Raw genomic sequence first — 13016 nt, forward strand, 5'->3', positions numbered from 1 at the left:
TTTATGCTTCAATAGCATCAATAAAAATGGATTCTTAGCTAATTTCATGGAAGTTATCTTATAGTGTAAATTCATAATTGAGTGGGAAACCAAGGCAATCCTTAAGCATTCTGATAAATCTTATAAGAAGCCTAATTGTTTGAAACACAAAATTCAACTAAGGCACTACCATGAACTTAGTGACAGTTTACCTTAATTGCTAGCATGGTTTCTTAAAACACATAGGTCATGACACAATAATCAAGGTTTAAAAGAAATCTAGTATTTGATAAACCCCAAAACTCCAGCTTCTAGAATAAGAACTCGCTATTTGACAAAAATTGCTGGGAAAACTGGAAAATAATATGTCAGAAACTCAGAATAAATCTCCATATCACATCCCATACTACACCAAGGTCAAAATGGGAACATATTTGGGCATATAGAATGATAACAAGTGATAGTTCATTTATCAGATTTTTGGAAAAAGGAGAAATTTATGGCCAAAGAAGAACTAAGAAACATTATGAAAGATAAGATGGACATTTGATTACATTAAATCAAAAAGATTTTGCACCAACAAAACCAATAGAAACAAGATTAAAAGGGAAGTAAAAAGCTGGGGAAAAATCTTTAAAAGCCAGTATTTCTGATAAAGATTTGATTTCTAAAATATATAAAGAATTGCCAAATTTATAAGACGACAAGTCATTCCCCAATTGATAAATGGTCAAAGGATATGGACAATTTTCAAGTGAAGAAATTAAAGTATATGTTATTATAATTATATGCAAAAATGCTCTAAATCATATTGATTAGAGAAATGCAAATTAAAACAACTCTGAGGCACCACCTCACATATCTCAGATTGTCTAAATTGATAGGAAAAGATAATGATAAATATTGGAGGGGATGTGGGAACACTAGAACACTAATGCATTGGAGTTGCGGAATGGTCTAACCATTCTGGAGAGCTATCTGGAACTGTGCCCAAAGGGCTATCAAACTGTGCATGCTCTTTGAGCCAGCAGTGCCATTACTGGGTGTATATCCCAAGGATGGAAAAGGATCCACATGTGCAAAAATATTCGTAGCAGTTCTTTTTGTGGTAGCAAAGAATAGGAAAATGAGTAGATGCCCATCAATTGGGGAATGGCTGAACAAGTTGTGGTATATGAAGATAACTGAATATTATTCCATAAAAATGATGAACAAACTGATTATAGAAAGGTCTGGAAAGATATATATGTATTATATATATATATATATATATATATATATATATATATTATATATATATATATAATATATATATATATATATACATATATATATATTATATATATATATAAACTGATGCTGAGCAAAACTAGCAGAACCAGGAATACATTGTATACAATAACAGTAAGACTGCAATGATCAACTATGAAAAACTTGGTTCTTCTCGGTGGTTCAGTGATCCAAAGCAATCCCAATAGACTTTGGACAGAAAATGCCATCTCCACCCAGAAAAGGAACTAAGGAGACTGAATGTAAATCAACACATGCTATATTCACTTCTTTTTACTATTTTTTTGTAGTCTTTCCCATGTTTTTCCCTTTTGCTCTGATTTTTTTTTCTCCCAACATGATTCATAAAGCAATGTGTGTTAAAAATAAATAAAAAGTAAAACAAGCAAAAAAAAAAAAAAAAAAAGACACGTGTCTGTGGGACACTAGCCCAGCGTAGATAGTGATGGTGGAAACATTACGTACTTTCCCTTTATATCAGAGTTTGAAAGGTGTTGGGAAAGAAACTCCCTGTCGGTGTTCTCCATGCTCTCTATGGACACTACCCACAGCTGTCCAAATATATATTGATATGTTTGACCCACAGAAGCCATTGCAAGGGATAGTCTATTTATCAACTTTGAAAGTAATGTCCATATTTTGTTTTTCTTTGGAGAAGAAGCTAGGAAGATGAAGATTTTTCTGTCATTCCTTTTGTTTTCTGCAAAGACTAAGGACTATGATGACAAAATTGATAACAAATGGGATGTGAACTCACATATATACCCCATTTCTAAGATTGGTATTCTTCCCATTTCTATATCCCATCATTTTCTATGTTAATAATACTAGGAAGATTCCTAACCCTGTGCACTCCCTTCCTCAAGAATCCCTAGTGGATCTCTATTATCTTTAGGAAAAATTACAAACTTCTCAACTTGGCATTTTACAGTCTTAGCATTGACCTATCTTTCCAGATTTATGTTATATTTCCCTCCTCTTGTTATTAAGTCACCTAAGTTATGTCTAACTGTTCATGACCCTTTTCTGGAATTTTCTTGACAAAGGTACTAGAGTGGTTTACCATTTTCTTCTCTAGCCCATTTTACAGATGGGGCAACTCAGGTACACAAGCATAAGTGACTTACTCAGGGTCACATAACTAGTAAGTGTCTGAGGCTGGATTTGAACTCATGATGATGAGTCTTCCTGATTCTAAGCCCAACACTCTATCCACTGTGCCATCTAATTACTCTAACTCTACATGCCACAAAACTAGCTTTCTTGTTCAAACTCAGCATTCTATCTCTTACTCTCCTACCTCTGTGCAAGATGTTTTCCTGCAGTACCTGGAATGAACTCTCTAGTCAAGTCTACCTTTGAGATCTCTTAGGTTCCTCATGGCTTAGTTCCCATAAAGCCTCCTATGGACATTCATTCCTGTTCTCTCCAGCTGTTTGTTCTTTCTCTCTTATAAAATTGCAAATCTGTTTATTTGGTTGTTTTCCCTCCTTGAGGGCAGAGACTGGTTTGTTTGTTTGTTTGTTTTTTTCTTCTTTCCATAGTTGGTATCTAGTACAGTACCTTGCCCATGGGAAGTATTTAATTCTAATCTTATAGTGTAGTGGATAAAATATTGGGGTAATGAAGACAAAAGTTCAAATCTCCCCACTGGCATTAATTATCTATGTGAATTTGGGCAAATCATTCAGCATTTTTGGATTTCAGTTTTTCTTATGTAAAATGAGGGGATAGGATGAAATAGCCTCTGAGGTCCCTCCCAGGGCTAAATATACCCTTCAGGTTCAGTTCTCTTTGCTGTAAAATGAAAACATTTATACTTATAATATTTGCGTTGCAGAACTATTACTAGACTCGAAATAGATAATACATATAAAATATTTTGTATTTTTAAAAAAATTTATACAAATGTTGGTATTGCCATCATTATTGTCATTATTAATAATAAATTATTAATGGTATTTATTAATCATTAATTTACTACCATTATTAATGATGTTAAATTTATATGAGAGAAGAATAAAATGGAAGTGAGTTTCAGTGATTTTTAAATGAATTTCACTTCTCTCTTCAGAACCTAATAATGATAACAATCATTACCATAATTATAATAAAAATAGCTAGCATTCATGTAGCTCTTTAAGATTGCAAATATTATCTCATTTGAGCCTCACAACAACTCTGAGAGGTAGGTGTGATTATTATCTTCATATGGCAGATGAGGAAACAGAAGAAGATAGAGATTAAGTGATCTGCTCATAGTCACACAACTAGTAAGTGTCTGTGGTCAAATTTAAACTTAGACCTTGACTCCAGACCCAATGTTCTTTTTCCCTGAAGTTTTGTTTTTTTTTTTAAACATTTCTGTTAAGTTGGAAAGATCAATAATCAGCAGGGTAAGGTATCTATGTACCTTTTTTCCTTTGTTTAGAATGAAGTTCTCCTAAATCTTTCTTATTTTACTTTGTGTTCTTCCAATAGGACATTTATTTATTGTTTTCATTCTTTGTAAATATCTGGTTTTTATTTGTTGCCTTCATTCATTTATTTGTTGTTTTTATAAGTAATAAACACATAGTAAGTATTTAATAAATGCTTGTTGAAATGCAAGTATTCAAGGTTATTCCAATAGACTTAGAATAGAAAATAGCATCCACATCAAGAGAAAGAACTATGGAGACTGAATATGGACGGAAACAGTATTTTCCCTTTTTGTTTGTTTGTTTTTTCTCATTTTTTTCCTCTTTTGGTCTAATTTTTCTTGCACAACAAGACAAATATTGGAATATGTTTAAAAGAATTGCACATATTTAACCTATATCAAATTACTTGCTGTCTTGGGGAGGGTGGAGGTAAGGGAGAGAGAAAAATTTAGAACACAGTCTCACAAAAATGAAAATAGGAAACTCTCTTTACACATATTTGGAAAAAAATACTATTGAAAATTAAATAAACAAATAAAAGTCTCCTGAAATAATTGCTTGTTAGTTATTATTTGCATATAATTTATTTCTGTACATTGGAAAATAGGATCGAATACCTAGCATACAGGCTAATGATGTGAAGCTTAACTAGCAAGGAGAACAGCGAATTTGAAAGTAATATTATTATTCTTGGCGGAAAACTTTGTTTTGATTCCTTAGCATTGCTGTGCCTGGCTGCTTCATGTTACTCTGCTGTCCCTCCCACGGGCTTGGGTTTTCTCACACTGGAATTCTTGGCTGTCCTGCTCCCAGCAGCCTGTTCCTTTCAGCTATTGCCTCCCTGGGTCCCTTGAAACCTGTTCCTGTGCCAGGTTTTTATTTGCACTTTAAAAATATCCTGTTTGTCTTCTTTTTCCCACCTCCCACTTTGTTTTCTTTAGATCTATCTTCCTGGGCACTACCCTTTTTTGCCTGGATTTAATGAGAAAACAAATGTGTGGGAGAAGTTGAGTCTTCCATGTTCTTTCTTCCATCTCTCCCAGAGACAGGTCCTGAAGAACTTTGAGTCTTTGGGTTTTCCCAGGTTATTAGAACCAATGGGACATTGGATCGGCTTGGGTTGAGCTTTGGTGTAGGGCTACACTAAGTCAGCATTAGGACAACATTGAAACTGGTCCAAAGTTCTGAATCCTATGAATGCAGGCAAATGAGATCTGAGTCAGAATAGAGCTAGACCACTAATCCTGAGCTACCTTGGGACTCAGAATCATGGACTAGTTTCTAATATTGAAGTGAGGGAATTGCAATGAAATAATAAAATTCTAAAACTGAGGATTCAGAACTAGAGATTATATGACCCAACTCTTATTTTATAGATGACTTGTTTCAAATAACACAAGAAGGAACTAAGTAATTAAGCCAGATTTGAATCCTGGTCTTCAGGTTCCAAAGCCAACAATTCTCTTTTCTTCTTTTCTTATATTTATTTATTTTCTTTTTAATTTACAGAATAAAATCAGCATTTCCACAACATGGTAAGGTTGCTGCATTCCGTGTTTCCTCTGTTTGTACCACTTCATTAGCTTTATTGTTTGTCTGGTTCGTATATTGTTGTATGAAAAATAGCACATTAGACTGGATATCTTTGGATTGAAAATCAGGAAAATCTGGGTTCAACATGTATTGGCTAAGTGATTCTGTACTAGTCACTTGAATTAGTTTCCTAGGGGCACCAAAACTGTTTCTGTTATTGTTCAGCCATTTCAGTCATGTCCAACTCTGGGTTATCCCATTTGGTGCTTTCTTGGCAAAGATATTCAAGTGATTTGCCATTCCTTCTGTGGCTCATTTTACAGAAAATGGAACTGAGGCAAACAGGGTGAAGTGACTTGCCCAAGGTCATACAGCTAGATGCTAGAATGGTTTGCCACTTCCTCCTTCTGCTCATTTTACAGATGAAGAAACTAAGGCAATCAGGGTTAAGTGACTTGTCCAGAGTCACCTTATCTGAGGCTGAACCTGAACATAGGTCTTTCTGACTCTAAACTTGATACTTTATCCATTGTGCCTGCATGATATTGGGAGTGTACTTCAACTCTTATTCTGTGTTGAGTCAAAATAGTCAAAGTTTTCCAGATTTTGGGGGAGGAAGAATTTGACTGTGAAGAAAGAGAGAAGGAACAAGAAAGATCAGTGTGTATAAGGGGCCAAAGAACCCACTCCCTCTGATGAAAATCAAATACAATTCAAATGGATTGTTTCAGAATTGGAGGCAACATAGTGTCCATAGCTCTAGCGTGTAAGTCCAGGAGGACCTGAATTTAATTCCACTTAAGACAGTTAACTGATTAGCCTTGAGTAATCTCCTGATTCTCAATTTCTTCATCTTTAGATTGAGAAGGTTGTATCAGAGGGCCTCTGAAATCCATTTCAAGTCTGGATTTACGATTCTACCAAATAATAAAAATAATATTAGCTCCTCTCTACCCCTCTCCCAAAAGGCTTTGTAAACCAATCCATGAAGATGACAATCCTGTAGGCTCCAAGACGTGGATGGCTTAGTGATTTTGTTCACTTGAGCACACGCCTGTTCATATGTTGTTGTCGTTAAATGTAAGTTCAACAGATGGCATTTGTCATCCTGCATGAAATGAGCACATTTTGATTATTTTACTAGCAAGACGCCATCGGTGCCTTTGAAATCTTGATGTTCCTATTGATCATAAGCAGCAGTTCAAAGACTTAAGGACTGACGACTACAAGACCTTCCCTATCGAGAGTCACAATTTTGATTCATTTTAGCTGTGAGACTTTTTTTAATTGATGATACTTGCCAATCCTCAGTTTCTTCATCTGTGAGATGGGAATGGCAATTCTTGTCCTCCTAATTTAGCTTGTATAATGTTTAAATGAGATTAATCGATCTACTAATTACCACTAGTTTAGTAATTTATACCATGGGTCAGCCACTCTATTTGGCCCTGGGAATACAAAGACAGCAATGAATTAATACTGTTCCTCTGTAAGTTTACATTACAAAGGCAATAATGTAGATAAAATGCACTTCACCAAAGCAGGGAATAGTCACACTTTATGAATACCTTATTCTTTTGCCCCTCATCTCCCACTTTGTTTTCTGCTGGTATTTCTTCATGTATGCTACCATCCTGCTGATGTCTAATGGGAAAATAAATACTGGAGAGAATCTGAATCATTTATTCACTTTGGTCCCATTCTCTCTTAAGAACTTGGGCTGGTTCCACCCTCTGGCATTGTGATGTAATGTATGGACTGGTTGAGGTGGTATCAGGAAGATTAGGATTCACATACCACCAGGGAGATTTGCCATTGAGATCACAGGCAAGTCACAATCTCCATGAGCCTATGGAAACTCTGTGTGGTTCATTTTTCATTTCTTAAGAGCATCATGGAAACCCTGTAAGACTCTAAGGAAATGATGAGTTAGTGTTACATAGTGAATATGATACAGAACTTGGAGTTAAGAGAACTGGATTTGTATCCTCATTTAGAGATTTGTTTACTGTGGGATTCTGGGTGAGCCACTTCATCTCTAAAATTAGAGAAATGGACTTTAAGGTCCCTTTCAGTTCTTGACCCCATGAGCATATGATTTTATGGTCTAGTGTACTGAGCTTGGTCTTGATTCACCAAGGAAGTGAGATATTGTAATTTTACTTGGGACTGGCAGCAATTTATTTTGGCTTCATGCCTTGAATCACTTTTTCTAAGCAGACCTTAGGGAGGGAAGCAGTAGTACCACTAAGCTGAAATGATTGTTTATTTCTCATATACCAACTGTTTACCTATTTGAGGTACAATGATCCAATAAGTAGACTATAATAATTACACATGTTCAGATTGTCTTCTTCAGGGATGGCTTGACACATAGGAGCACTAAGGATTCTCTCACATTGCCAATCTCTTAGTATAAACGTTTAAGCCTATTATTTAATGACAGAAGCCTTCTACTCCTTCCTTACATATGCTCTTTGTTGTTACTTTGGCTTTTTTCCTTTTTGTTAAGCTTTTAGTTTAATAACATTATGCTCAGTTATAAAAAGGTTCCACACCAATATTTTGCTCTGACTGTCATAAGAGGATACATACAATGCTAATAGCATTGGACAAGAATTAAAAGACATGGGTTCTAGTATTTACTAGTTGTGTGATCACGGGTAAAGTACTTCAATTCAGCTTCTTAGTTTTCTCATCTGTACAAATGAAGGCAGAAGCTAGATGGCAGAATGGATAGAGCACTGGTCCTGAAATCAGGAAGACCCAAGTTTAATTCTGGTCTTAAACACTTACTAGATCTGTCACCTTTGGCAATTGCTACTCCACCAAAAAGGGAAGAAAAAACAATGAAGGAATCAGACTAGGAGAAGCTAAGCAAGGCTCACTTCCATTCTAAATCTTTTTGTCCAATTGTAGGTCTTCTTCAAACAAGCAAGATCTTTTTTTTTTTTTTTGTTTTGGAAGATTATGCACGTTTACCTGCAAGCATAAAAGTTGAAAAGTATATTAAAAAATCAGACTTTAAATTTGTTGTTTGTACAAGTCACATAGAAGGTTCCAATGACAACATTTTTAAAGCCTTTGAAGAATCAGTCAACAATTACTGATAGAGAAGATAATTTTTCCTAATTACTTCATAAAATGTTTAGGTGGGGAAATATCAATAAACCCAAATCATGTGGGAATAGGATGAGGTCTCCATCTTTTTTTTTCATCCTGCCTACTACTAGAGTTGTCTTGAAGATGCTCTCAATGAAGTTATTAAAGATGAGATCAAATCCTACTATTTTTACTCAGTTACAGAAAAGTAGCAGGTATATACTAAGGGCTTTCAATAGCATGGTGTTAAATGCAAACAACAAAAAGAGAGCTTTTTTCCTACTTTTTCAATAGGTTTGGTAAACAGTAAGTATAAGTGAAGGGAAAAAATTGTCCCATGACCATTTTAATCTGAATTCTACTTAAAAAGATGACACTGAAATGATGAGGATTGACAATGATGAGGATGATGAAAGAGTAGATGAATTATAAGCTTCAAATTCAAAGAAACTCTCAAATTGATAGAATGAAGATCCATTTAAAATGGAGATCCCTTTAAACATCTGAGGAAGAAGAGAAAGAGAAGGAAGAGGAGGAGGAAAAGGAGGAGAGAACAAGAAGACAAGAACATCATCATCATTATCAGATATGGCTCCACCCAAAGGTATTATCATTGCTCCTGAATAAACTAAGTATAGCTTCCATGTCAAGGAATCACACGAAAATATTATATTAATCATGTTATGTGCCTCAGTGATTCCACCAAAAAAAAAATGATTAAATTGCTCTTTCATATCATAAAACCCTTCTCTAATGAGCATATAAATTATTGGATTTGTTAAGTGTAAGATGTGTAATGAACATCAAGGAAAAAGTAGAGACTGAAGATTTGTAGCTTGAATCTGGAGGACAAATCAAAACAATGGATTAAAGCAATATTTTTTAACAACAAATTTTGCTGCTATCCAGACAGCTGGGTCACAAAGACCTGAGTTAAAATCTAGCCTCAGGCAGTTAATAGCTGTATGACTGAGCAAGTCATTTCATCTATCTGTCTTGGTGTTCTCATCTATAAAATGAGGATTACCTTCCAAGTTGTTATGAGCATTAAATGAGATTGTATTTATAAAAGGTTTTTAACTTTAAAATGCTCTATTATTACTTTTATACTACTTACTTTTCTCAATGGATACCTGTTGCCCTCTCTCATAATAAAAAACTTTTTTAAAAAGAGGAAGAAGAGAAAGTTCAGCAAAATTAACCAAAATATTGAAAAGGATTAATATTATATCAATGTTACACTCTCTTGATCCTTTACCTTTACAAAAAGAAATTATCTCTTTTCTCTGGGGTCAAATTTGCTCATAATAATTTTTATAACATTTTATTTGTTTAATTATTTTCTTTCCAATTACATCATTATTATAATCATTGTCTATGTTTTTCCCCCTAATTCTGTATATATCACTCTGTATCAGTTCTTTTAGCATCTTTCCATGCTTCTTTGTATTTATCATAATCATTATTCTAGTCAGAATAGTAATTTTCCATTATATCCATATGCCACAATTTGTTGAATCTTTCTCCATTTGGTAAATATCTACTTTCTTTCATTTTTTTTTACTATCTATCCATCTATTTACACATATCTCTCTGTGTGTATATGTGTGTATATGATGAATGTATGTGTGTGTATATGTACATATACATATACACATACATATATATATATATATATATGCATGTGCCTTTTATTTTTGTTGTTGACCTCTTTGAATTATATTCCTAGTCATGGCATCTCTGGACATTTAGTCACTTTGCTCACATAATTTGAAATTGCTTTCCAGAATACTTTGATAAGTTCAAAACCACCTTCTTCCCACCTCTCTAAAATTTATTATGCACATTTTAGTCATCTATAATTTGATGAAGTGAAATCTTTGGATTGTTTTTATTTGCATTTCTTTTAATAGAAGTGATTTGGATCATTCTTTCTCATGGTTGTTAATAGCCTGCAAATTCTCTTTTGATAACTTTTTAGATTCTTTGACCCCATATTTACAGGGGAATGGCCTTTGGACTTAGACATTTCTATTAGTTGTTTATGTATCTCATATATCAGAGTTTTAGCAAAGATGTTTGATAGAATCAAATTTTCCCCAGTTGACTATTCCATGGATGAAGTCAATACTTAAAATACCTTTGTCTCCTCTAGGCAAGACATTGAGTATAAAGCTGTCAAGAAGCAAGCTTTGGTGATATATTTCATGAAACATTTTGGCATCCTGAAATCAAAGCTTAATGGGAAGAACATGGTTAAAGCAGTTAACAAAGATATAGTACCACACATACTTTCAGACCCATAAAATGGATTGTTAACAACTACCCATGCCATATTAATGAAACACAGATTGCATTACCCAAGACATCTATGGAAAGATAGAATCCATCTTATTAAGAGGGAAGACAAGAATTGATTAACATGCCTAGAGCACTGGATAAATAAGTTAAAAACTTACAATAATTCTGAATAAGTAGACATCTCTTTACCAAGCAATAGTAATGTCAGGTGATAGGTATGGTGAATATTGGATTTGTCAAATGTAACTAAACAGGTTTTACCTAAGAATGGATCCAATCAGATGGTTAAAATACACAAATGCAATCATTGAATTCTCTGTGGACAACATTCATACAAAAACAAATAAGTGGCTGAGTCATCCAGATTTATTTATTGAAATGGAAAAGTTCAAAATAGTAATTCAAGACTAGGTTAATTACCAGGGAGAATTACAGATGAGTTACCTTTAAAGGGCTCCAGAATATTGATAAATTCAGATTATGCTAGGAAACAGCATATTTGCTGGGCATTATTTCTGGTTGCAAAAAATTAGCTTTTGCCAAGCACCTCACAAAACTCACTGTAGATAGTATTATGGAGTGCAGTTTACTTACCACTCACTAATTTTCAAAAGAGGACAAATCTTAAACCTAGGTTGGAAAATAGGAAGGTGGTACAAAAGGAAGAAGGAAAATGTGGGAGAAGGAAGGGAAGAATTGAAAGAGGAAAGGAAGGAAGAGAAAGGGACATAAGAAGAAGGAACATAATAAAGAAAAAAGGAAGGAAATAAGAAAGGAAAGGAAAAGAACGAAAACAATAAATCTTAAAATATTTTTAAGAATTCAACAAAAAAATCAGATATCAGAAAAACTTGATGTTCATTATTAGAGCTATTCCTTACAGAAACTGTAAGGAACTGTAATATCAGTCCATAGTAACATAAGGCAATGTTTTAAAGAACTATCACTGCCCTAAATACACATAATTTTAAGCCATGTCAAGTCTAAATCAAGTCTGTACCTTATGTTTGGAAGGTTCTCTTTTCTCATCTCCATCTCTTAGCTTTTCTGGATTTCTTCAACTCTCAGCTAAAATCCCTCTTTTCCAAGAAGTGTTACCTTTGCCTCATTAACCTTAGGGCCTTCTTTAAGCTGAGTAATTCAGTTGTATCCTGTATCTCATCTATCTGTAGTTATTTGCAGGTTGTATCCCACATAAGACAAACTCCTTGAAAGCAGAGAATGCTTTTGCTTTTCTTTGTATCCCCAGAATGTATTGTTTATAATAGGTGCTTGATAATATCATGTCATATTAAAAATTCATAATCTCTAAGTTATTTGAAAGGAAATCCTTCTATAATACCGAGATATAGCAGAATAAATTAAAATAATATAGGAAAAGAATGAGATACATATTCAACTTTCTAAGAGTCTAAATAAGCATAAATAAACATTAAACATATAGAAAACAGGAGGATAATGACTAATTCTAGAACCATTTCTAGCTGAACTTTAAATGCTAAGATGTCAAGAATGAGATAATGATGATGAATTTTAAGTTGGTGATGATGGTAAAGATAATAAAAATGTTGTTGAGTAGTTTCAGTCATATTTGATTTTTTGTGATCCCATATGGGGTTTTCTTGGCAGATACTTAAGTGGTTTGTCATTTACTTCTTCCAGCTCATAGATAAGGAAATTGAGCCAACAGGGTTACATGATTTGCTTAGGGTCACATAGCTAGGAAATGTCTGCAGTCAAATTTTAATTCAGGAGGATGAGTCTCTTTGATTCCCAGCCTAGTACTATTTAGTTACCCTAATTATAAAGATGACTCTGCTTTTTTTTAAGTAGGTGAGATTAGTCAATCAAATGAAGAATATGAAATGAAAATCTTAGCATTTACCAAATATCTAGAGAGGTGCTACCAAATACTAGCATTATATTGCAGAAACTCAACATGTTCATTATCTACAAAAATGACTAATATCTAAATTACAATTGGAACCAAAAAAAAAAAAAACCCTTGAGAATTCAAGTATCAGCTCATGGAGGGATTAGAGCATTATTACATAAAATTGTTGGTCTCCATCACCTGGATGTAATAATGATCTTTAAATATTTAAGAAAAAATATCTTCATGGATATCATGCCATTGGATACTCATAACCTTCAAGTTGCATGGAATAAAAAAAGCTTTCAAAATATAGAGACTTGGGGGCAATGAGGGTAGTGCAGTGGATAAAGCATCAGCCCTGAAGTCAGGAGGACCTGAATTCAAATCTTGTCTCAGACACTTAACACTTCCTAGATATGTGACCCTGGGCGAGTCACTTAACCCCAATTGCCTCAACAAAAAAAAGAGAGAGGTTTAGTGAAAGAAAGAAATCTGTGATTAGTTCCATCTCA

General features: G+C 34.0%; 1 long non-coding RNA gene across 2 annotated transcripts in view; it reads left to right on the forward strand.

Annotated features, from left to right (window-relative positions):
* The first annotated feature begins 8769 nt into the window (after window positions 1-8769).
* LOC127564646 (uncharacterized) overlaps window positions 8770-13016 on the forward strand; it is a 203498-nt gene continuing 199251 nt past the window's right edge. For both annotated transcript variants that reach the window (XR_007954324.1, XR_007954325.1), the window contains exon 1: window positions 8770-8931. This is a non-coding gene — a long non-coding RNA (uncharacterized LOC127564646). The remainder of the gene's footprint in view (window positions 8932-13016) is intronic.

Source organism: Antechinus flavipes, chromosome 5, assembly GCF_016432865.1.
Source record: "Antechinus flavipes isolate AdamAnt ecotype Samford, QLD, Australia chromosome 5, AdamAnt_v2, whole genome shotgun sequence".
NCBI lineage: Eukaryota > Metazoa > Chordata > Mammalia > Dasyuromorphia > Dasyuridae > Antechinus > Antechinus flavipes.